This window comes from Gracilinanus agilis, chromosome 6, assembly GCF_016433145.1.
Source record: "Gracilinanus agilis isolate LMUSP501 chromosome 6, AgileGrace, whole genome shotgun sequence".
Classification (NCBI taxonomy): domain Eukaryota; kingdom Metazoa; phylum Chordata; class Mammalia; order Didelphimorphia; family Didelphidae; genus Gracilinanus; species Gracilinanus agilis.
In genome coordinates, this window is record NC_058135.1 from 153477448 (window position 1) to 153502762 (window position 25315).

Here is a 25315-nt window from a genome sequence, read left to right on the forward strand (position 1 = left end):
GCCATTCCCCAATTCATAAATGTGTAAGGGACAAGCATAAACAATTTTCAGATAAAGAAATCAAAACTATCCATAAGCACATGATAAAGTGTTCTAAATCTCTTATAATTAGAGAAATGAAAATCAAAACAACTCCGGGGTACCACCTCACACCTATCAGATTGGCTAACATGACAGCAAAGGCAAGTGGTGAATGTTGGATGGGATGTGGCAAAATTGGGACATTGATGCATTGCTGGTGGAGTTGTGAATTGATCCAACAATTCTGAATGACAATTTGGAACTATGTCCAAAGGTCTTTAAAAGACTGTCTGCCCTTTGATCCAGCTATACCACTGCTGGGTTTATATCCCAAAGAGATCATAAGGAAAAAGGAATGTACACAATTATTTATAGCTACACTCTTTGTAGTGGCAAAAAAACTGGAAAAGGAGGATATGCCCTTCAATTAGAGAATGGCTGGACAAATTGTGGTATATTCTGGTGATGGAATAATGCTCTGCTCAAAGGAACAAAGAACTGGAGGAATTCCATGTGAACTGGAAAGACCTCCAGGAATTGATGCAGAGTGAAAGGAGCAGAACCAGGAGAACATTGTACACAGAGACTGATACACTATGGTAAAATTGAATGTAATGGACTTCTGTTCTAGCAGAAATGCAATGACCAAGGACAATTCTGAGGTACTTATGAGAAAGAACCCTATCCATTTCCAAAGAAAGAACTGTGGGAGAAGAAACACAGAAGAAAAACAACTGCTTGAACACATGAGGTGAGGGGCATATTATTGGAGATATAGATGTTAAACAATTACCCTAGTGCAAATATAAATAATATGGAAATAGGTCTCGATCAATGATACATGTAAAACCTAGTGGAATTGTGGGTTGGTTAAGGGGGAAAAGGGGTTTGGAGAGAGGGAAAGAACATAAATAATGTAACCATTGGAAAATATTGTAAATAAAATGAATTATTTAAAAAAATAAATATAAGTAAAATATGATATGATGCCATTATAATGCTATATAGTGTAAAAAAAAAAAAGAACCAGTCAACCTAGATTTATATTCTGTCATTTTTTTTACCTCAAATAAGTCACTTAACCTCTCTAAGCCTTAATTTCCTTATGTGTAACATAAACCTCTATTCAAGTTTTAAATTTATGATATATAGGATATAGTATGGTATAGTAATCCAATAAAATTTTTGGGTTTTTTTGGTTAAGAATATTATTCTGTCAGATTTAAGAATACGAGGGCCTTGACATTGATGTTAACAGTGCCAAAAAAAAAAGTCGAATGTACAAAAAAATGTTGGAAAGGCAGTTAAGGGAGATTAAAGAAATGATATAAAAATGTTGACTAAAAATTGTAGTCATAGAGACTAGAATATTCTACCCGTTAAAATAGTATGAATAGGAAAGGCAAGCAAGTTTAGAAAGAGAAATGAGTGAGATACTAACTGGAATTGGAGATACCCTAAAAAACAGCAGAGGGAAAAAAGAAAGAAAACTGAATGTTTAATTTAAGTACTACACTTTTTCCTCCCTGTAGCTCTTTAATATTCATTATAAAAAAGCAAACACTCAATGATAGCTTTAAGATAAACATAGTGTATAAGATTTTGTTGAAGTAATATATGGTTTCATGTAGCTCTTGTTTGAAAAGAAAATGGAATAAATTTCTAGAGGGCACATCTTGGGGGAAACCTTAAGAAAAATATTCTAAAAGAAATTTCCTGAAAGATATCATCATCACAGCTTCATAAACTGTATGAGTTATTATTTAAAGAAAGCACACAGAGGCAGAGAATCTTAATATATCACTGATAGCTTTGTAAATGCAAAAAATGAACCCAGAAAATATTGGTAGACTATAAGTAAAAAAGTATGATTTATCCCTTTCGAAGGAAATTTTATATAGTTGGGTGGTTTTTGAAAGTCTCATAGTTCCCAAACATTTAAAAATGAAGCAAACTGATGCTTTCAAAATACAAGGAACTAAATAAAAATGACTTATAGAATTACAGTGCTGAAATGAAAAGGATAAGCAGTCTTAAAATATTTTAAATAGCTCTTAAAAGGACATCAGAAATCACTTATGCCAACGTTTTTCATTTGACAAATGAGAAATGTGAGTTCCTGAAAAAGCAAGTGATGTGTTGAAGGTTCATATATGGTGAACTTTATTTTTCTACATTAAGATAGAACCAGAAAGTAATTTTACATATAGAAGAATGTCTTTAGATCCTCAATGGAAAAATATTCCATAAACCACCTTAGGAGTCTTACAATATTTAATGACTTTTCTTATTAAGAAAAATTTCCTATTACTTAAAACATTTATGTTGTAATTTAATTTTTTCCTCTAAGTTCTCACTAATAGACATAGACAAATGTAAAGGTTATACAATATTAGAATATATATATATATATACATGTATAAATCTATGCACATATACACACACATATATACATTCAAAGGCAAATATAAAATGAATCAACTTATTTAACTTTTGCTCACAGTCTAGATTGTCTAAATTATATTTTTACTTACTTTAATCCTTTCTTGAAAGTTATTTTCAAAGATTGAAACATAGGTTGTTAGGTAGTATAGCAGAAAGAGTCATGGAGTCAATAAAATTATTAAAATGATGCTTCTGAAACTTTCTTATCTTGAGATACTTAGTAAATCCTTTAGCCTCTTCAAGCATCAGTTTACTCATTGCATATATATATATATATATATATATATATGCAATACCTATCTACCAGGGGGGTTGAGAGGATCAAATTAGGTGGAATATACAAAGTGCTTTGAAAAACCTTTCACGAAGGTGGTAAGCTTATGATAGGGAGATTGAACCCAAGTACTCTGACTCCAGAGTCTCTGATCTTTTCACTGTTATGATGATGAAGCTTGGTGACTTTTAGGAAATTGTGCCCAACATTTAAAGAAAGAACTTTTTGATATTAAAAAATAATTTTGGCACATTCTAAGTAAACATGGTACCTTAATATCAAAAATCATAATATAAGAAAATTAGAAGAAGAAGAGAATATATACTTTTCACAGCTGTGGCTAGATATATTCTTACTGAAACAAGGGATGAGGCAATTACAAAAGTAAAATAGATGACCAATGACATGAAGCTGAAAGACTCCTGCACAAACAAAATTAATGACATAAAATAAGAAAGGAAATGATCAAATTGAAAAGAAAATATACCAAATTTTTTGGAAAAAGATTTGGGAGATAAGGATTAACAAATAGCTCTCCCTATCTTCATTACTGATCTCTATCACTCCAGCTATCTCAATCAAGTTATCTATATCCATTTATCTATACATCCAGCTTTGCACTGGTAAATTTTTGACAATTTGTTTTGCTCAGTGGCTTGAGAGCCAGGCCCAGAGAGGGGAAGTCCTGGGTTAAATATGGCCTCAGACACTTCCTAGCTGTGTCATCCTGGGCCAGTCACTTACCCCTATTTGCCCAGTCCTTACCACTCTTCTGCCTTGGAACCAAAACATAGTATTGATTCTAAAATGGAAAGTAAGGATTTAAAAAATAATGTTTAATCTGCATTATTAACAGTTTATCCATAATTTAAAAGAATTAGAGAATCAACAAAAGCCAAGATTAATATCATTGGCTCATTTCCAGTGTTCAAGTGGCCATATTGAACAATGTAAAACTATTAATAACCTCACCAAACTGTTCGATTTAGTTCCAACATACATCTATATTTCTATCTCTATTTATTTTAACTATATCTAGTTATCTACATATAACCAAAAGCTATCTATCATTAATAGATATGCAAAAACAGTTCTTAAAATAATATAAAAATCACACAAAAGAATGCAACAAATTACTAATAATAGAAATTACAAAAGATGGGAATAGTCAAGAGTGAGGAGTTTGTGGAAGCTGGAGAAGCTAAAAATAAATATAAGTAATAAGGGAAATGATTTTAAATTATGCAAATAAAGTGACTAAACCATTTCTTTTGACTGAGATAAATTGTTCTAATTCCCTAAATTGTGACAATATCTTCACCAACCTAACAGTACTGTGTTCCTTCATTCAAACAATTCAGGCCACCCTAATATACTGAGTGTTTTTTATGTGGAGAAAAAAATATATTTATATAGTAGGTCAGAACATGGAACCTAGAATCTATTTGGGCTATTCTCATTTGCTAAAGTGTTCCCTTGAAGATGACTTGTGTCTTTTTTGGGTTATTGGAGATTTGGGTCTTTGAAATAATCATCTGCTTGCACTGAATAAGATGAGAGATCAGTTCTGCTCTGATGTAGTCTTCTAAAGTCCCTAATGGGATAAAATATAATTTGCTTTTATCTGCCGTTCAAAAGCAAGGCTCTAGACAAGAGCTTCCAGACAGCTTTCCTTTTCAGCAACTGAATCATAAAGGGGGAAAATACCTTAGTAACATTTTTCATAGTGAAGCCCCCTCCAAAAAAAAACAGAAAAGAGAAGAAATGATGGCAAGCTCAAAAAAGAAACTATTTGACTATAACCTTCTTTTGAATCAGCAAGGACATTGAGACAACCAAGTAAAATGTATAAGATCATAGGTGAAAAAAATTCTCTGACCGTATGTGCAATAATCCATATCGAAAGCCTGCCATTGTTTCATGAAAAAGAGAAGTGTGCATATCCAAAAGTGTGATCTTACATATTTTCAGGATTAGTTTTGTCTTTATTCTGCATTGTTCATTTCTTATTTTTATTGTAGTTTTGTTTTCAATTGTTATTCTTTTTCTCATTTTGCTCATTTCAGTTTTCATCAGTTCTTGTAAACTATCCCTTCCATCACTGCAGTTTCAGTATTATTCCATCACATTCATATACCACAATTTATTCATTCTTGCTCTTTAAAAGTATAAAAATAAGGTTTTAGTATGATTATGTCATACTGTATGAGACCCTTCTTTAATATATGGATACCATTTACCTATAGCATGTAGGTTTAGTAGTGATGTCAAAGAGTGGGGAAAGTTTAGTTATTTTAAAATAATTGCAAATAATTATTGAACTATATGCGCAATTCTAAATTATTTTTAGGATGGATAAATCAATCCATTACTCTAACCATACTACATTAATGTACTTGTTTTTTCACAATCCCCCCAACATTTACTTTTTTCCATCTTTAGTAGTCATCTTTGCCAACTGATATGCAAGTGAAACATTAATTGTGATTCATGTTTCCATTATTAACAATTTGGAGTAAATATTTTTCAAATATTTATTAGCAGTTGGAAATTCTATTAGCTACTATTCTTTGACCATTTTTATATCCATTAATGATATTTTATCCGTGTTTCTTATATTGATGTGCGTGTTTGTATGAGGTCAAGCCTTCATTAGAGATGTCTAATGCAAGGATTTTTGTTCATTTATTTTTCTGAGAAATTGAAGGGAAAACTCCAAATACTTGCCATCTTAAAACCTATCAGTACTGAACGTTCTGGAATTATTTACAGTGATTTTCATTTAAGATAAAAATGTTGAATGATCAATGAGGGCAGTTTTTCCCAAAAATATACATAAACAATATCTAAAAAGAACCCTGGAGAGAGCTTTGGCGAAGAAAACTGATAAAGTATCTGCAATAAGTTCCTCTATCTACTAAAAAAATTAATACACACACACACTCACACACAGTTAGAAGCTAGCAATGTGGGACAGAGTTTACATAAGGGAAGCCAGATCAAATTGTCAAAATGGAAGGAAATTATTCAAGGGAAAATTGTTAGAATTCTAGAAAAAGGACTAGAATTAGTGGGAAGTGAGAGTTGAGTCATTCCAGAAAAATCAACATGGACATCTGAAAGTGTTTTTGAAGTCAATTGGAATATTGAACAAAGTAGGCTCCAAAACAAAATGAGTCAATTATTGGAAGTGTTCTGTGCTCTGCTTGATTTAAGGCAGTTTCATGAAGATTTGATATGCTCAATAAGTGAAATTTCTGAGCCAGCCAAAAGTAAAGAAAAGAAGGTTTATGTAGTCATTAAAGGAGAATACTATTTAGCAAAAATCTACACTGAGGACATCTCAAATTAATTCAGCTGAGCAAAGTTCTAATGCTTCTGGGTCACCGTTCTTGGTCTGCCAATCAAGCATAAATGCACACTTGGAGCTCCTCATGACTGTTTGGTATTAAGGAGATCAGAAGTGATGTCCCAAGCCTGAACCTTTAATCTCCTTAAACCAATCAAGACTTGAGGATGATTTCAATAATGTTTAGTATTTAAGTATATGTTATTGCTATCTTTTGTTGTTGCATCACTTAAAGTTTTCCCAATAGCCCTCCTTTTTCTCCTAGCTAGAGTTTGTATAAGTGGAAATATCTTGAATCTCTAAAACTCCATTACCCAAACTTCCTTTATGTATTTCCCAGAATACTTTTCCTTTTGTCCACTTTTGCATGGTAACCTTTGTATATAATTGGCTGTAACTCCTCTCTCTTCTTCTTTTATTCTTGGGAGTAGGCTGGGTTAGTTTAGAACCTTTTCAAAATGTTTTTATGTTGTTTTATCATTAATAAAACTTTATAAAATATAATATTTAGTTATTAGATATTAATTTTCCTCTCTACAAGTTGAGGTCAGCAACTTGTGGCCATAGAATGGTGGGTAATGGCAGGCATATGAGAAGGGTATGTTGTTCAAGCTTACAATAGCAGCAAGAAAAGTGATGAGTGGATCTCTGTGACTCTGAACAAATTTCTTATCCTCTTAATGCTCCCAGTTAACTCTGCAAGACTCATTTGCAGCACAGAAGTAAATCTGATTTGGCAAAGGGATCCTTATACCAATGAAATAACAAATCTGGTTTTAAAATTCATTGAAGTCTCTTTAAATGTTCTCTTAAACTGATCCCATCATGGAGGTAGATGGGATCTAGCAAATATCTTTCCTTATTCTCCCAGAGGGGGTTCTAGTGATAACCTTGAGGAACGAGATATCTTTTATAACTTTAGCTAATAAAATCGCCTTACAATTCCCTCTAATCAATTAACATTGATTAGGATTTACAAGGAGATATTTCTAAAATACAGCAACAATAAAAGTACAAATATTGCCCAGAAAAACCAAGATGACAATTTCTTATAAGTTACCTGGGTCCTTGAAGAGGGTAGGTTCATACTTTAAAGTTTCTGTGTAGCATTTTGTCTGTCAAATTCACTTGTGAGTGGAACTACCATCAAGCTGATGAATCAGAATTTCTGCTATTCTGTACTAGGTCAAGTAGTTCATTAAGAACTTTTAATTTTTATTTTCTGCAAATTCCAATATGGACTCTGATCCCAGACTCCTAGTAGCTTGTTCACTTGACATTTTAAAGCTCACAGAGAAGTAGCTATTTCTAAAATTAAGGCAAAAAGAGAGAGACAAAAGGATTTATCTAATATTAACTGCTTTAAATATGAAATATTGTTTCTCCTTTATTTCCTATAAACAATTGCCTTGTGAGGAAAAACTGAAGTATTTCAGAAAAAATAAATATCTACATGTAAGGTTAATATTCATTTCCAACAGGAATTCCTTATCTTTTGTTCAATTTCAGATGGTATTTGTCCTATTCTTTTCTAAAAATTTCACTATACAACATATAATGTCCTACATGCAATATTAATACCAAAATTTATTTCACCACTGACTCCTTTAAGGTACATGAAACCTCTTTCATCACAAAATAATTTATACATTTTCAGTTTTTTAGTATCTGAAACAATTTTCATGTAGGATAAATAAAATATTTATAATTTATTGTCTTGAAATGAAGTTCACTGTTTTGAAATGAATTTTCTACTACCTAATAAATATTAATAGAGTAAAACAATGACTGGAGTAGAAGAGGAAATGGCTGAAATGTTCTGGGTGATATGTATTATTTAAATGATCATTAAAACTTTTAGCTGGAAAAAAATTAAAAGGGTACTACACTGATGGTTTTGTTTGTGATGGATTCATAATTCCTTTTCTTTAATGATTAAGACATTATTTCAGTTGGGTTTAATTCAAAGGATAAACAGTTTACAAGTATTGTACAATATATGAGCATATTTATGTTGTACATACTTTCATAGTCTGTTAGTCACTCTAAATGAAAATTACCTAATTTGAAAGTGTGATTTTATAAGAACAAGGAAGGAAAGGGTCACTATGCCAGTTTTGGAAAATTGCCTAGCTTTTTCATTTTCTAGACTTAAAAAGAACACCATCTATAACTAAATATCCCTTGAATCTTCTTACATTGTTAATCAACTTTCACACTGAAAAATTATCTCCTATTGAAGAGAACATGTTATTCTTTGGAATTTCATATATTTATACTTCTACCATAGTTCTTTTTTTCCGTTTCTTCTATTTCATTTCCTCATAAAGCTTTATTCTCCTTCACAGGCATTTTGTCTTTCTCCTTAGGAGTATTCTTCTGCTCTTATAGTTTTGACTAATCATGTTATGCAGATGTGTCCTGACTTTTAAATCCTTAGGATTTGCTAAAATTCCAAATCTACCTCTTTCTAAAGATGGCTGAACAATACTACCAACCAAATGCATCCAAAACTGAACTTTAAAAAATATTATTTCCTATACTAGAATGTGAGATTAATGAAGCCATAAAAGGTAGTATGCAATATGATATCTAGAACAGTATTTTTCTCATAGGCACTAATAAATATGGTGATTGATTTAATAAAAGTATCCCACAATATATAGAGAACTGACTCAAATTTATGAGCATACAAGACATTATCCAATTGAAAAATGGTCAAAGGATAGGAAAAAGCAGTTCTCAGAGAAATAAAATCATCTATGGTCATGAAAAATGTTCCAAATCACTATTAATTAGAGAAATGCAAATTACAATAACTCTGAGATACTACCTCACACCTATCTGATTAGTAAACAAAACCAAGAAGGAAAATAATAAATGTTGACTGGGATGAGAGAATATTGGGGCACTAATATACTGTTGGTGGAACTGTGAATTGATAAAGATGTTTTGGAAAACAATGTAGAACCAGGCTCAACTGACCTTAAATCTATGCATACCCTTTGACCAAGCAATACCACTAGTGGGTCTGTGTGCCAGAGGGATAAGAGTTAAGGGGCAAGGACCTAGCTGTACCAAAACACTTTAGAAGCTTTTTTTGTAGTGATGAAGAATTGTTTTTCATCATTTGGAAAATGGATGAATAAGTTGTGGTATATAGATGTAATGGAATGCTATTGTGCCATGAGAAATGATGAAAAGAATGAGTTGAGAAAAACCTGGACATAAATGTTGACTGATGCAAAGTAAAATGAGCATAAGCAGGAAAACAACAGAAATATTATACAACAATCAACTGTGATCAAACGTGTAAACTATTCTCAGCAAAGAAAGTTTCCAAGATAACCACAAGGGACTCATCATGAAAAATGCTATCCACAACCAAAGAAGGAACTGTTGGAGTCTGAGTGCAGATCAGAGCATGCCATATTCTACTTTATGACCTTCATGATATTTTAATTGTATATGTGATATATGTCTTTTATCATAACATGACCAATTGAATAAAAGCATTGGTATTACCTGTATCAGACTATTTACCACCTTAGGGAAGTAGGAGAAAGGATAGAGTCTAAAAATTTGAATCCTTAAAGGCTGGAAAAATTAACATGTTTCATATGCAACTTAAAAATTACTACTTATAATAAAAGTGCCCCTTATACATTTGTACTGAAGTGATATTAGTGGCATATGATAGCGCCTCTCTCTGTCTTTCTCTCTCTCTCACACACACACAGAGATCTTTTTGATAGTCTAGTAAAGTATACAGACACTTCTTAAATAATTTAAAAATTGAAATAAATTTAAGTTAGATATTTTGATAAAATGAAATAATAAAATAAAAATGAAGATTTTTTTCAGCATCCAAGTTCACTGACTCCATAAAAACTATATATAAAACCTTTGGTGAACTATGGACCTCATCTTAAGAACCCCTCCCATAAATGGTCTTAATGTGGATTAAGTAAAACCATATTTCATCAACTATCACTTTAACCAAATATCATTTTTACTTTGCATGTGTAAATAGAACATATTCTACCAGTATGGAATTACTTTTATAAAACAATGAACTATGTCCTAATGTTTCATTCCTTTGGTGCTATTAACATCCTTTAATAGCAGCAGCAGAAGAAGAAAAGCATTCCATTCCTCTTCCAAATTGTGGGGAAACAAAAGTTTCATTTGTGGAGCAATAAAAGGAATTAGAATGAGCCTGAATAGGAGAAAAGGGGAAAAAACCAACAGGAAAAAATTATCTCCTTTGATCATCCATTATTTCACTTAAAGAGCTGATTTTTTTTTTTTGGGGGGGGGGGCAGCTGTAACTCAGTGGACTGAGAACCAGTCCTAGAAATGGGAGGTCCTAGGTTGAAATCTGGTTTCAGAAACTTCCTACCTATGTGGCCCTGGACAAGTCATTTAACTCCCCTTGCCTAGCCGTTAATGCTCTTCTGTCTTAGAACCAATACACAGTTTTGACTCTAAGATGAAAGATAAGGGTTTTTAAAGAGTGGTTTTGTATAAAATGGAATATGAAAGAAATATACTTATGTGATTTCTAGGAGTCAGGAATTTCTTGTTTATGATAGGTTAGAAATTGTTCTAAATATATGAAGCTGGAAAATATAATGCATTATGTTAAGAACTGGAAAGATTAAAAGGTACATTACATTAAAAATAAAAAATGAAGATTTGTTTCATCTGTATTATCTAATTTGATTAAAAGAAAGAAAAAAACATTAAGGATGAAATTTAAAAGAAGAAAAATGTTTCTATAATTTGACTAAATATAGTTCCATTCATAAGTTTGTTGTAACATCCAAATAAAAATTTTACAAAGGCATCTAGCTATATACAGTAATAAAAATAACTCAGTGGGCTTATGTTTGGTATTTTTAATATCAAAAAATAAAAATAAGCAACATCTGCTTCCAAAGCTTCTTGACAAGACAATAATCACTAATGTTATCTTTTTTAAGTGTCAGAGAAACTTGGAGAGGAGCAGTTTTAACCACCATTATATTAGAGAATTCTCTAATGATTGTGGTTAGACTAAGAAGAGGCAGGGCATAGAGAGGTTTTGAAAGAATCTGATAGTCAGAACAAAAGAAGATGGAAAGACCTTTCTAATGTTTGAAATGTTTCTTCTAAAGAGGAAGAGATTTCTGGGTGAAATTTTATTCAATATCTATACTGGACTGAATGATATAACAGGGTTTTCAGAAGTCATTTGCAATTGTATTGATGGTTCATGGTGATTTTGCCATGACTTTTTTCATAGCTAAAATGTTATAAATTATAATTCATGTCTTCCTGTTATTGTTTATCACAATGTATGTAGTATTGAGTAGAGTTTTGATTTGAGAAATGGACAGACAGACAGATTAACGTCCAAATTCTGCCAATTTAACTCTAATTAAAAGTTGTTGGTGAAAACTCTTCCATTCTCTAACTTGTGAACTTATTTTAAATGGCCCCAAAAAGTATTTACTCTGATTATTCAGATATGAGAAAAGACTAGTTAAAATGGTGAAGGACACTCTTCCAAAGGCTGTTAGTTGTGATGCCTAAAAGAATAGTAATAGTAATACATAGTTTACACATGTATAATATTTCATATTTCCAGTGGATTTTAATCAATTCTATTTAGAAGATAATGCAAATAGAATCTCCATTTGATAGATGAGATTATGGCTCAAAGAAATTAAGTGGCTTGACCATGATTATACAAACAAATATGTGTCTGACCAAGGAATTAGCTCAAATCTGATTCCTACTTCTTTGTTCTTTTTAATTCAAGTTAGTAAGAAAATCCTATTAAAAAGATAGATCCTGGAAGTACTAATCTCACAAGGCTTATTGCTTACATTGCTTCATATGAAATGATAAATGTAAGATGGAAAATTTTAAAGGTTATGAGTGGCCCTAAATTAAGGTTCTAAATTATTTTAGCCAATGATCCTTATCGCTTAACAGAGAAAAGAGTAGACTTTAGAAATATAACCACTTTTAAGTAGCTAGAGCTTGAACACAGGAATCAGTATTTCCCTAAGAGGCCTAATAAACTTAAAGAATAATGATTTTCTACAGAATTAATAATAGAACTCATTCTAACCAGCTGGCCAAACACATTTTGTAAGAAGATCAGTGCAATTAGACATGTTTCCTGTTTCTCCTTGCTAACTCTTTGTCTCAATGTAGATATAAGACTAGTAATAGAAATACTGAAATACCTTCAAAGGCAATAGATTCTATAGCCTGAAATCATAGAAAGGGAAAATCGATTACTGGAAAAAAGAAACAAATCACTGTGTTGGTCATAAAAGTACCTTATCCTCTGAGAATACTGGCAGTTTATTTAATTTGATAAATGATGGAAACAAACAATTTTAAGGCATGTTTAATTTGACATTTTATCAGTTTTTAGAACCATATACAAGAACAATGGTCTCAAAGATTTTGTTTTTAAAAACAGCCTAGCCTTTTTATTTGGAATCCAGAAGTGAATTGTCTATACTATACCTCAAGAACAAAATATATTGGACATATGAGCTAGTCATTGGCAATCTGCATTTGTATGTGTGTTTTGTGTTTCTATTTAGGCCAACTGGAATTCAAAATAATGAGGGGCACTGGGTCCTTGATTAGTATCTGTAATGCCACCTTGGTGATAAAAGTAGATAAAAGGGGAAAGTAAATGATTAAAAAAACTGAAAGCAAGGAAGCAAGCCTTAGTTGTCAAGATGATAACCCTTAGGAAAAATTGTGGAATTGTTTCTATATTACAAACTCTAAATTTCAACATAATGGGAAGTGACTGTATATACATTAATTACAAAACAAACTTTTAGAGTTGCTTTTGGCACTTAAGGATGTCAGATGGTCACTTCTCTGTTATCTACATAAATACAAGGTTGTATAGTTTGCCCAGAGTGCCTGTCAGTCAGTAAACATATTTTAAGTATCGATTGGGTATTCTACACTTTGATAAATGCAAGGCAAACAAGAGGGACAAAAGATAGTCCCTTTTCCCAAAGATCTTACACAAAGATTTGACAGAAGCAAAATACAAATGACTGTGGAATTTGTTATATACAGAAAAAACTGGAGATAATTCACAAAGGTAAGGCATTAAGGAGGATCAAGAAAGAAATTTTGTAAAGTGAGATTAAATCAGCATATGGAAATGGTGAGAAAGAAAATTCCAGGCATGAAGGAAATCAAGCAAAAAATACCAGAAGTTGGGATAAATGTCATATGCTTGGAACATCAAGGAGACCAGTGTCACTGGCCACTGGTCAGGCAGCTAGGCATAAGAGTGGACAGAAAGCTAAGCCTGAAGACAGGAAGATATGAGTTCAAATCTGGCCTCAAATTAGCTATATAACCTTGGATAAATCACTTCAACTCTGTGACTCAGTTTCTTCAACTGAAAAATGAGGGTAGTAAGAATAAATATATCCCAGAATTGTTGTGAAGATCAAATAAAATACTCTTAAAGCATTTAACACAATGCCTGTGGCGCATTGTAGGCACTTAATCAATGCTTGTTGCCTTCCTTTGCTTTCTCCATTGGATTACAGATGACGCAAAATTAAGAGAATAGAATACTGGAGAGGTATAGAGTTTTAGGATAGAAGAGTTTCCAATGGCAAATATGATTTTGTATATCCAAAACCAGAGGGGATAGGAACCTGCTGAAGTTGATTGAGTAGAGGGCTGACATATTAAAGATCACTTTGACAGCTAGATGGAGGACAGACTGGGAACTTGTATCATGGAATCCAACCAACAAATTACTGTAATAGTCCAAGCTTGAGATGATAAAGTCCTGAACTGGGGGATTGGGGTTGAAATTGTACATATATATATATATATGTATGTACATATATATACATATATATATATGTATGAAATGTTACAAAGATATACTTTTATGAGCTTCCTAATGGATTGGATATTGGGATGGAAGGAAAGTAAGGAACTGATGAGTGAGTTGGGATGAAGGCAACAATAGTGACAGGATGCATCTGGATAACGTGAGATGAGGAAGAATGAAAAGTGAGAATTCTTGGTATATGCCCTCACTTTTTTCAGGGATATGTAAGGCAAAGGTCTTTCTGAGAGCCTGGGGAGGGGAACTATGGGAACTTTGAGTAGTAATGGAGAAGCTGGGAAGAGCTGCTATAATTAGTGTGTTAGTCTGTCAATTAGGGAGGGATAAAAGGATTAAGACTATTTGTACTGATTGTTCATCTCTCCTTCATTCTTTTGGTTACTGAAAATATTAATGTTGTGTATATTTGTTCACGGTTCTTTGTATAGGTATATATACATATATGTATATGTATTTATCTATATATGTATATATAAGTATATACATACTTATATGTAGTTGTGTTACTCATGCTGGGGTACCTATATCAATTTCTCTTCCTATCAAGGAGTTCTTCTTTAGGGATGCAGTGATTCTTTGGGATTTTCCCAGTGATTAAAGGGTTCCTCCAAGAATCTTTATCTGAAAGAAAGACCCATGCCATACATTCCTCTTTTCCTTACTGGGTTCCAATACTGATTCTCTATACTTTCTCTTATCTCTTTGTGGATGCCTTCTCTCTTCCTTGAGGCTTTTCAGCTTTCTTTTTTTTTTTTTTTATTTTTAGAAAAAAATTTCCATGGTTACATGATTCATGTTCTTACTCTCTCCCCCCCAAACCACCCCTCCCCAGTAACCGATGCACATTTCCACTGATTTCTTAATGTGGCATCAATCAAGACATATTTCCATATTATTGATAATTGTACTAGAGTGGTTGTTTAGAGTTTACTTCCCTAATCATGTCCTCATCAACTCATGCGTTCAAGCAGTTGTTTTTCTTCTGTGTTTCCTCTCCTGTAGTTCTTCCTCTGAATGTGGGTAGCATCCTTTACCATAAGTCCCTTAGAATTGTCCTGGGTCATTGCATTGCTGCTAGTACAGAGGTCCATTACATTCTATTTTACCATAGTGTATCAGTCTCTTTGTACAATGTTCTTCTGGTTCTGTTCCTTTCACTCTACACCAATTCCTGGAGGTCTTTCCAGTTCACATGGAATTCCTCCAGTTCTTTATTCCTTTGAGCACAATAGTATTCTATCACCAGCAGATACCACAATTTGTTCAGCCATTCCCCAATTGAAAGGCAGACCCTTGTTTTCCAGTTCTTTGCCACCATAAAGAGCATGTCTATCAATATTTTTGTACATCTCTTTTTCCCTATTATCTCTCTGAGGTACAAACCCAGCAATGGTATGGCTGGATCAAAGGGCAGACAGTCTTTTAAAGCCCTTTGTGTATAGTTTCAAAGTACCATCTAGAATGGTTGGATCAATTCACAACTCCACCAAAAATACACTAATGTCCCAATTTTGCCACATCCCCTCCAACATTTACTACTCTCCCCTTCTTTCATTTTAGCCAATCTGCTAGGCATGAGGTGATACCTCAGAGTTTTTTTGATTTGCATTTCTCTAATTATTAGAGATTTAGAACACTTTCTCATGTGTTTATTGATACTTTTGATTTCTTTATCTGAAAATTGCCTATTCATGACCTTTGCCCATTTATCAACTGGGCAACTGCTTGATTTTTTGTATAATTGATTTAGCTCCTTGTATATTTGAAAAATTAGATCTTTGTCAGAGTTTTTTGTTATGTTATAGAGGGTATGATACTTTTGTGGGATGGGCCTGATGGAGATGGCCCAAGATCCTTAGATGGTATATGGATATAAGCTGGATGTAGAATGAATGACCACAACCTGGGATCCTTCTCAAGAATGAGATGCTGAAGGGCTCAGCCTCTGGGTTTTTATAGCAGTGGCAGCAACTGTCTTTTGCCCCTGGATCATGCCAAAAGGGTAAATTCTAAATTCTATAACTGTCGGTTTTCACTCAAGTTGGTCTCCATCTTTCCAGAGGTCGCTATAAAAGTTATAAAGATTTTTTCCCAGTTTGTTGTTTCCCTTCTGATTTTGGTTGCATTGTTTTTGTTTGTACAAAACCTTTTTAATTTAATGTAATCTAAATTATTTATTTTACATTTTGTAATTTTTTCTAATTCTTTCTTGGTTTTAAAATCTTTCCTTTCCCACAGATCTGACAAGTATACTATTCTGTGTTCACTTAATTTACTTATAGTTTCCTTCTTTATATTGAAGTCATTCACCCTGCTGAAAAAGCCTTTGAAAAAAATACAATACCCTTTCCTATTGAAAAAAAAACTATAATGTATAGGAATAGAAGGACCTTTCCTAAAAATAATAAATATTATATATCTAAAACCATGAATAAGCATCATATGCAATGGGGATAAATTAGAAGCCTTCCAATAAGATCATGCATGAAACAAGGATGCTCCTTATCACCTCTATTATTTAACATTGTGTTAGAAACACTAGCAATTGCAATTAGAGAAGAAAAAGAAATTGAAGGCATTAAAATAGGTAACGAGGAGACCAAGCTATCACTCTTTGCAGATGGTATGATGGTCTACTTGGAAAATCCTAGAAAATTGACTAAAAAGCTAATAGAAATAATCCACAACTTTAGCAAAGTTGTAGGATACAAAATAAATGCACATAAATCATCAGCATTTCTATATATTTCCAATGCATCACAACAGCAAGAGTTAGAAAGAGACACACCATTTAAAATCACCATAGACAATATAAAATACTTAGGAATCTATCTACCAAAACAAACACAGGAATTATACAAATACAACTACAAAACACTTTCCAAACAATTAAAATAAGATCTAAACTGCTGGAAAAACATTGAGTGCTCATGGGTAGGACAAGCTAACATAATAAAAATGGCCATTCTACCCAAATTAATTTACTTATTTAGTGTCATACCTATAAAACTACCAATAAACTTCTTTACAGAATTAGAAAAAACTATGACAAAGTTTATTTGGAAGAACAAAAGATCAAGAATATCAAGGGAAATAATGAAAAAAAAATTGAAGGAAGGTGGCCTAGCAGTACATGATATTAAACTATACTATAAAGCAGTGGTCATCAAAACAATATAGTACCGTCTTAAAGACACAAGGGAGGATCAGTGGAATAAACTTGGGGTAAGTGACATCAGCAAAACAATCTTTGTTAAACCCAAAGAGCCCAACTTTTAGGACAAAAATCCACTATTTGACAAAAACTGCTATAAAAATTGGAAAACAATATGGGAGAGATTAGGTTTAGATCAACATCTCACAACACCATACTCCAAGATAAATTCAGAGTGGGTGAATGACTTTTCACCTTTCTTGAGTACTGTATCTCAACATACTAAAATCTGTCCAGAAAAAAAATACCTACTGACTAAAGATCATGGGGTATCATACAAAATAGTTATCAGTAATATTGGGCATTATGGCAGGATGTCACTTATCTTTCTGTCTCAGTCTCCAAAAAATGACCTCTAACAAATTTTAGTTATGGCATTTCCAAAAGATGAGGACTACATAAGAGCATCACTATTCTTTTGTTTCATCTTCCTTGAAACTATGAAATGAAAATAATGATCTCATGATCTGGTAGACTATTTAAAGTAAAAAAGAGATGAAATTATCAAAATACTATCATTCCTTTGTCTTCACAAAGAAAGAAGAAAGATATGTCAACTCCATTTAAATAGAAAAAAGAAAAAAACTATATATCAAGAAACAATTTTTTAAATTTGACCAGATATCTGGACAGATTAAAGAACTGTTCATGGTTAGTATATTGAATGGTTAAATAAATGATTTCTTTTCTGGGAACACAGTCAAACTTCATAGCTTTTGAAGTGATTTTTTTCTTACTATATTCTCATTTTTCTTAACATTTTTTGCAAGTTTCCTTAAAGCTTCTATTATGGCCTCATAATAAGATAGAGGCAACCTTGACTGAGCCTAGAAGGTTTTCAGTGACCCCAAGCTTCTCACTGCTATAAAAAGCTATCTTCTTTAACATCCACATTTTTCTAGTTGCTATCAGACAACAAGTCATAGCATATACTGATCTTAGATGAATCAAAATTTCAGGTGACTCAAAGGACAATGAAAACATATAACAAATAGGTTATAGTATATTACCAACAATGATGTACATGCAAACAGTGTGATGAAAAATATCATTAAATAATTGTATGATTAGAAAAGGAGGTGAAATATATAAATTGAAAAAAAACATGTTCAGTTGTTTCAGTCATGTCCATCTCTTGGTGACCTCATTGGCGATTTCTTACTAAAGATACTGGAGTGGGTTACATGACTTGCCTCCCATCATAAAACTAGAAAGTGTCTGAAACCAGATTTGAACTCAGGAAGACATCTTCCTGGCTACTATTGTATGTATCTTGGTGTTATGAGGAGCAGAAGTTGAATGAGTATGGAAGATTCTTAAGTATAGCACACAAAATTTGGTGGTGAAACACAAAGGACTCCAAAGGAATATTTGCAGTGAATTTGCTGCACCCAACTTCAGTATAACAGTGTCCCAGGATAGATAGTCATGTGAAGAATCCGTGGTTAAGAATACACAGCTACCTCTAACTCTCTATCCCAGTTCAATATGGATAACGCTGGTTGACTACAATTCAAACCTTTCTACAGTTGAAATAAATCTCCTCTTCCCTCAAGGGTATCTCTAGGATAAAGATGACATTCACTTTGGGTGAGTTTAAAGATTTTTTAATAACAGGCTTGGGGAGGGAAGCAGGGAAGTGATGGGGAAGAGGGGTACAGGAAATCTGTGGCCTAAGCCAGTGGTTCCCAAACTTTTTTGACCTACCGCCCCCTTTCCAGAAAAAATATTACTCAGCACCGCCTGTCACATACTATCGCCACCCCCTTACAGTTATTTGCCACCCCCAAATGCACCTGTGGCCATCACTGCCCTCCTGGATCGCTGCAGCACCCACCAGGGGGCGGTGGTGCCCACTTTGGGAATCACTGGCCTAAGCTATTGATGAAAAGGTGTTATGTGAATTGAAGGTAATCAGGGTATTCAAGCTGGTCAGTTGTTCAGCCTGTTATCAGCCTGGCAGAGCCAGACTGCTTCAACCTGAATCAGGTTATTTGATGGTAAATGATGTTGCTTCTTCTTGATGAGTGAATTAGAATCAGGATCTTCATTATAGGATAACACAGGATTTGAGACAATGGAAGTGATCAGTGTTGGTTGCTGGTGTCTTAAGTTAACCTTTGGCCTACTCAAGCCCAACCAAGACCTCCCACCAATCCCTATCTCAAAATTGAGATATCTGTCTCAGTTCAAAACCTCCTTTTATACTCTCCCAATCAACTGAACTTGCACCTGCTAGCCTCTGCCAAACTCAGCTCATTCCATGTTCTAAACAGCTAACTGTCAATCATTTCGCTTTCATATTGCATTGCAAAATGTCATTACACCATAGGCCAACCACTCTATCTGTTGTGTTCCCCAACTTCCATATCCTATAAGTAACATTATAGTAAAAACTGAAAGTACGACATTTTTCTGTTATCTGGGAAAACTAACTTGATATTTGTTAAATGTTCTGAATAGAATGCATCCATTTTGAAGAATCTTCCCTATTCCCTTATATATCAATAATGTCATCTGTATTACTAGGATTAGAGCCCAACAGCATTATTTTTTTAAACCCTTAACATCTGTGTATTGGCTCCTAGGTGGAAGATGGTAAGGGCGGGCAATGGGGGTCAAGTGACTTGCTCGGGGTCACACGGCTGGGAAGTGTCTGAGGCCGGATTTGAACCTAGGACCTCCCGTCTTTAGGCCTGACTCTCAATCCACTGAGCTACCCAGCTGCCCCCCCCCAACAGCATTTTTGAAAGGACAAAAAGCTGTGTATGTATGAAAATATTCAATGAAGTTTTGTTTGTAATAACAAAATTACTGGAAAAATACAAATAAAATGATTGGAAGAAATGGCTGAATAAATCATGATATTTGGATGTAATGGATGGTATTATGTTATTAGAAATGACAAATGTTAGAAATGTAAAGAAAATAAAGGAAACATATGAATAAAAAAAGAGAAAAAGATAATCAAAATAATACATACTATTACATTAAAAAATAACAGCCATAAAATCAAGAGAAAAAAGTGTCAAAATAAAACAAATCCAAAACAGAGGTGTTTATATTAGCATACATATTTTAAACATATGATAAATAATAGTTTCTGGTTTTGCACATAATTTTTATTTATTTGCCTATTTAATTTTTTGTTGGAGGTTGATACTAAGATTGTAATTTTAATAATTGAAAAATTAAGTTATATGTAAAGTTTCCTTGAATAATGAATTCATCTTTGCCTAAAATTGAGATACAATAGGAGGATTTTTGAGCACAAAACCTTTATTTCTTTAAAATCTTTCTCAAAAGTTCCAAAGTAGCACACTCTCATTGTGCATTTCTTCTTTGTTCTAGGAATTTTGCCTATCACTAACTTTTGCGGTTTTGTCTTTTTTTGTTGTTGATGTTATTTTGTTTTATTTGATCCCTTCGACCTCTCTTTTGCTTTATCTTCTTTTTCTCTTCTCATTTAGTTTCTTGGCTGCCCTCAATTCCAGGTTCTTGTTTAGCTAAATTTTCTACAGTGAGTTTTGTAAATTCATTCAAAATATTCTTCTCAAACTACTATCTCCATTTAATAACATCAGTCTTCTACTGACAGTACTCTATTAGTAATGGATACTCCATAGTAATGGGCCTGAAGTGGGTAATATGTGTCCAACTTAGTGTTGCTCTTCAGGTCTACTTTTCATGGTGGGTCTGTGGCCTCAGGAAAATCTGTAGCCATCTCATAAATGTGAGAAGTCATCTTGGGAAGGAGCTAATGTCCCAGAGCTTGTTACTACAAGAGATTTTTAATATCTAGCAAATATCTATAACTGTAAAGCAGATAACCCTACTTCCTTTCCAAAATCAACCTTTCAAAGAAATACTTTGTGAAGCTCTGTAACCATAAATTCAGGGCCGTAAAGGGATCTATTTGCCAGGTTTTTTTTCAATAATCCTCTCAAATCTGTCTGTCTTTAATTGCAGAGACAGGAATAAGAGTTTTGGTTGCCATTTAATGGATTCAGAGGATATAGTTTTCAAATTTTATTTTTCCAAATAGATACATTTTTATAATTGTTCTCTGAAATTTTGCAACCCATATTCTTACCTTCCCTCCCACTGCACATCCCCCCAAAGACAGCCAGTAATATGATAAGGTTTGCATATGTGTTATCATGCTAGATAAATAAACAGATAATCAAACAGGTATAGATATGTTTCCATTTTTATCATGTTGTGAAAGAAGAGGATGTCCTTTGTAAAGAACCTCACTCTACTAATTCAGTTTGATGCTATCTCATAACAGAAAGTATAAGGTCTACATAGACAATTGGGGTGTGTGTGTGTGTGTTTGTGTGTGTGTGTGTGTGTGTGTGTGTGTGTGTGTGTGTGTGAGAGAGAGAGAGAGAGAGAGAGAGAGAGAGAGAGAGAGAGATTTCAATTCAAATATTTGTATGTGGAAAAGAATCATATTAGTAGTATATTTTTATCCTATAAAAACTGTATTGGGGTTAAAATGCAAAATAACTAATGAAGTTGAAAACTCATTTCCAAAACTAAAAGCATTACATCTATTTAAGGAAAGGCATCTTATTCAGATTGAGTACAAATCTCCCCAATGATAACTACTGGGTTACTTTTGTTTTTTCCTCTCAGACTGACAAATTTCCAGAAAAGAAAGAGTACAGCACCACAGACTATGTCCCCAGTTTTCTAAAGGGCTATTAACAAAGCCTGGTATGGAAAGGAGAGAGTTTAATTTATTTAAACAGACTGTGCCTATGCCTGCAGCTTTTAGGTTCCACACAAGATGCTGATAATTACTTTCACTATGCCTGGCAATGTAAACAGAAAAAGAACTTGAGCAGTAGCTTTTTAAATGAGGGTTAATGCACCCTTCAATATTAAGGATTGGGAGATTTTAAACTGAGGTTAAGCCTGAGAGGCAGAAGATATTAAATATCCCCTCAGCTCGGGATGCCCCAACAGCAGGAGAAAAAAAGAAAAAGCAGCATTGCCTATCAGACACTTAATTATCTGCAATGTATATGCAAATATCCAGGATTTGATGAGGTCTTTACATTTCACCTCTAAGCACTGCATTAGTAATTCATGAAGCCACTACTAATGTTGCTGGGGAGCCCAGACAGCAATGAAAAATTAAGCAATAATGACTTCAAAGGTGGAGGAACCGCAAAATAACTCTGCACCTTTGAGGTCATTTTTACCATTTGAGTACAAATTATATGAGTGCACTTCATGGGCTCATGCATTTGCTAAGCATTGCTAATGAATTGGGAGGTGATTTGGGAAATGGGAGTGCAGGAGGTAGCTACTGTGGCACACTGAAGCTTAACAGTATTGATTCCAAATATAAAGAAACATTTATTGCCTATAAATATCACTCAAAGGCCAGCCTTGCAAAAGACTTTGAGGGGGGAAAAATTGGGGATGGTCTAAATGCTGCGTATTCTTCATGAATCTTGATGGGGCAGGAGGGGGCTCCTAAGTAAATGATGAATGTGGCCAACCTGTCTGTGTAATGTTTCTGAATCTTTTAAGGCTCTGAGTGATGCTGAAATTGTAAAGACTTCAGAAATCCTTCAAAAGTGACTTTCCTCCAGCTGCTCGAGTAGCAAATTGATTCATGGTGTCAGAGACATTTAAAGAAACCAACAATGGGTTTAGGGAAAATACTTTTTGGCCAAAAACCTATCTCTTTCACTCTACATGTTATCATTTCAGTTTTGTATAACTGATGAGAAAAATGTTACCTTGCAACCCTGCCAAGGTTTTAAGAATTTGAAATCATTATGCAAGAACGTTTTAAATGGTAAATTCAAACAGGATCTTATTTTTAAAGTATGAAGTATTATTTAATTCTCTTCGCCACTAATGACATGATGTTAATTAAGGCTCTTAATGGGATGTATTATGACAGCTTGCTTCATTTGCAACATTGTGCTGTCTCACATAGCAGCATTCCACATTAGCAAATTGAAAGGAAAAAAATGCTAACTGGAAGGTGGAAAATGAGTTTAATGTATATATTAGCTCTAATTTGCTTATCTCTCTGAGCTTGTGCCATTTGTTACACTTCTGTTCTTTTATAAACTCTTACCATCTAGCACAAACAGTTAATAGTCTATCCATTAATGCACACACAAAAATAGGCTAATTCTGAGGACTTTAATATTTATTTTTATAATTCAAATAATGATTTATAATTGCCCTCAAAATTTTATTCTTCTGTCTACTGAGAGTGTCTGAATTTCTCTAATAAGGACCCTGTATGTATGGACTAATTTCAACAAGGATAATAGATGAATAATTGGCACTACACTTGCATAAAAATTGCAATTAAGTAACAGATATTTATTAAAGGCAGAACTTGTGCCTTTGTAACTGCTTCCTTTATTATTCAAATCCTGTGATATTACTTGTCAGCCTTTTAAACTATTTTATTCTTTCTGGCTCTTGCCTCTGTTCTTTCAAAAGTTTGCCAAAGTTAGTCTACTGACTATTAAATCAAAAGAAATAATCATCTGACTTGAGTTTTTGTAACTAGGGTGATATATAAGACTTATGAAACTATAAAAAACTGAGGTTCAAACATTTTATTCATCAATGGACTTTTAAGAAAGGAAAAGTTTAATACTTCAATATAATCGCTGAAAATGAGAGCTTAAAATGAATGAAAAGTACTTTATTAGTTCTTCCCTGATGCAGGTATCATCATCGTGATGATGATGATAAAATCAACCACTTATGTTGATGATTCTTGTCCACTTTCCCAACATTCTCTACACAGCTATAGAATTCAGATTCCTAAATCACAGGTATGACTATATTATTCCCCTTCTCAAAAATTTACAATGTTTCTTGATTGTATGTAGAATAATATATCAAAACTTCAGCATGGCATTTTAAAGATCTTCCCAATCTGTCACCTAATTTTCCCATCTTATTTCTTATTACATGTGTGTTCTGATGCTGTACTGAAACTAGTTTACCAATTCCCTGAAAATGACCTTCCATCCCATCTGAGTGCCTTTGTAATAGTTCTCTACCATGTCTGTAACATACTATTTTCCTCAACTCTTCTTCTTATGATACTCAGATTACGTCAAATTATAGCACAGATGCCAGCTCCTACATAACGAGGACTTATAGAAAGATGGTGTCCTGATGTCCAAGATAATTATGTTATCTCCATATTTTTATTATTTTGTTTATACTTTGCTTTCCTTGGCTTATGTATCCTTTGCATTTTTTCAGTAAAATATAGGCTCTCTGAGGTCAGGAACTGTGCCTTTTTTTTTCTTCATGCCCAGGTCTAAGCACAGCAGTGGTATAATGTTTATTGAATTGAGAATTGAATTTTATAGTATTTACAGAATAAAAATGACAGAGATATTTAATAAGTACTGTCAATTACATTGATTTTCTAGTATATTTCTTACTTAATATGTGTTTGCTTGGCCTATGATTTCATCATTGACATAAAACTCATAATATAGAAAATTCCTTCAGCAACACAGTGAAACAAATCACCTATAACTTGTTTAATAATAATAGCTAGCATTTCAAGAGATTCAAAGATTTTATGAATATTATATCATTTTATCCTCAAAACAACACCAGAGAAAATGCAAATATTTTTATTTTATTAATGAGGAAGCTGAGGCAAACAGAGGAATCCCTGTCACTAGTTCACTAGCTAATCACCCCAGATCTAAACCTTCTCACAAAGAGCTTTCAGAGATTTTGATGATCTATGCTTATCACCCTCTCCTCACTAACCTGTAACCCAGACCCTGTTCAGCTACCTCAAGCTACCAAGCCTCTCTTGATTATTAATAGAGATGATGGTCTGTGACAGATCAGACAGGGACCCAAGGGTAGGTCTCAGGTCCAACTGGACCCATGCCTCTGCTTACTGACAGTGCAGATGGCTTGGAACTGGTTCAGTTTAGATACAGGTTCACAGGATCTTCCTCTGAGGAAACACAGCATTAAGGGCAGGATCAGAAACCTCAGGACATTGCAGCCATTCCCTCCAGGATCAGAGAGAGAGAGAGAGAGAGAGAGAGAGAGAGAGAGAGAGAGAGAGAGAGAGAGAGA

At 33.5% G+C, this 25315-nt stretch overlaps 1 pseudogene; it reads right to left on the bottom strand.

Annotated features, from left to right (window-relative positions):
* Positions 1–19703: 19703 nt before the first annotated feature.
* LOC123253088 lies at positions 19704–20930 on the bottom strand (annotated as a pseudogene).
* Positions 20931–25315: the final 4385 nt, after the last annotated feature.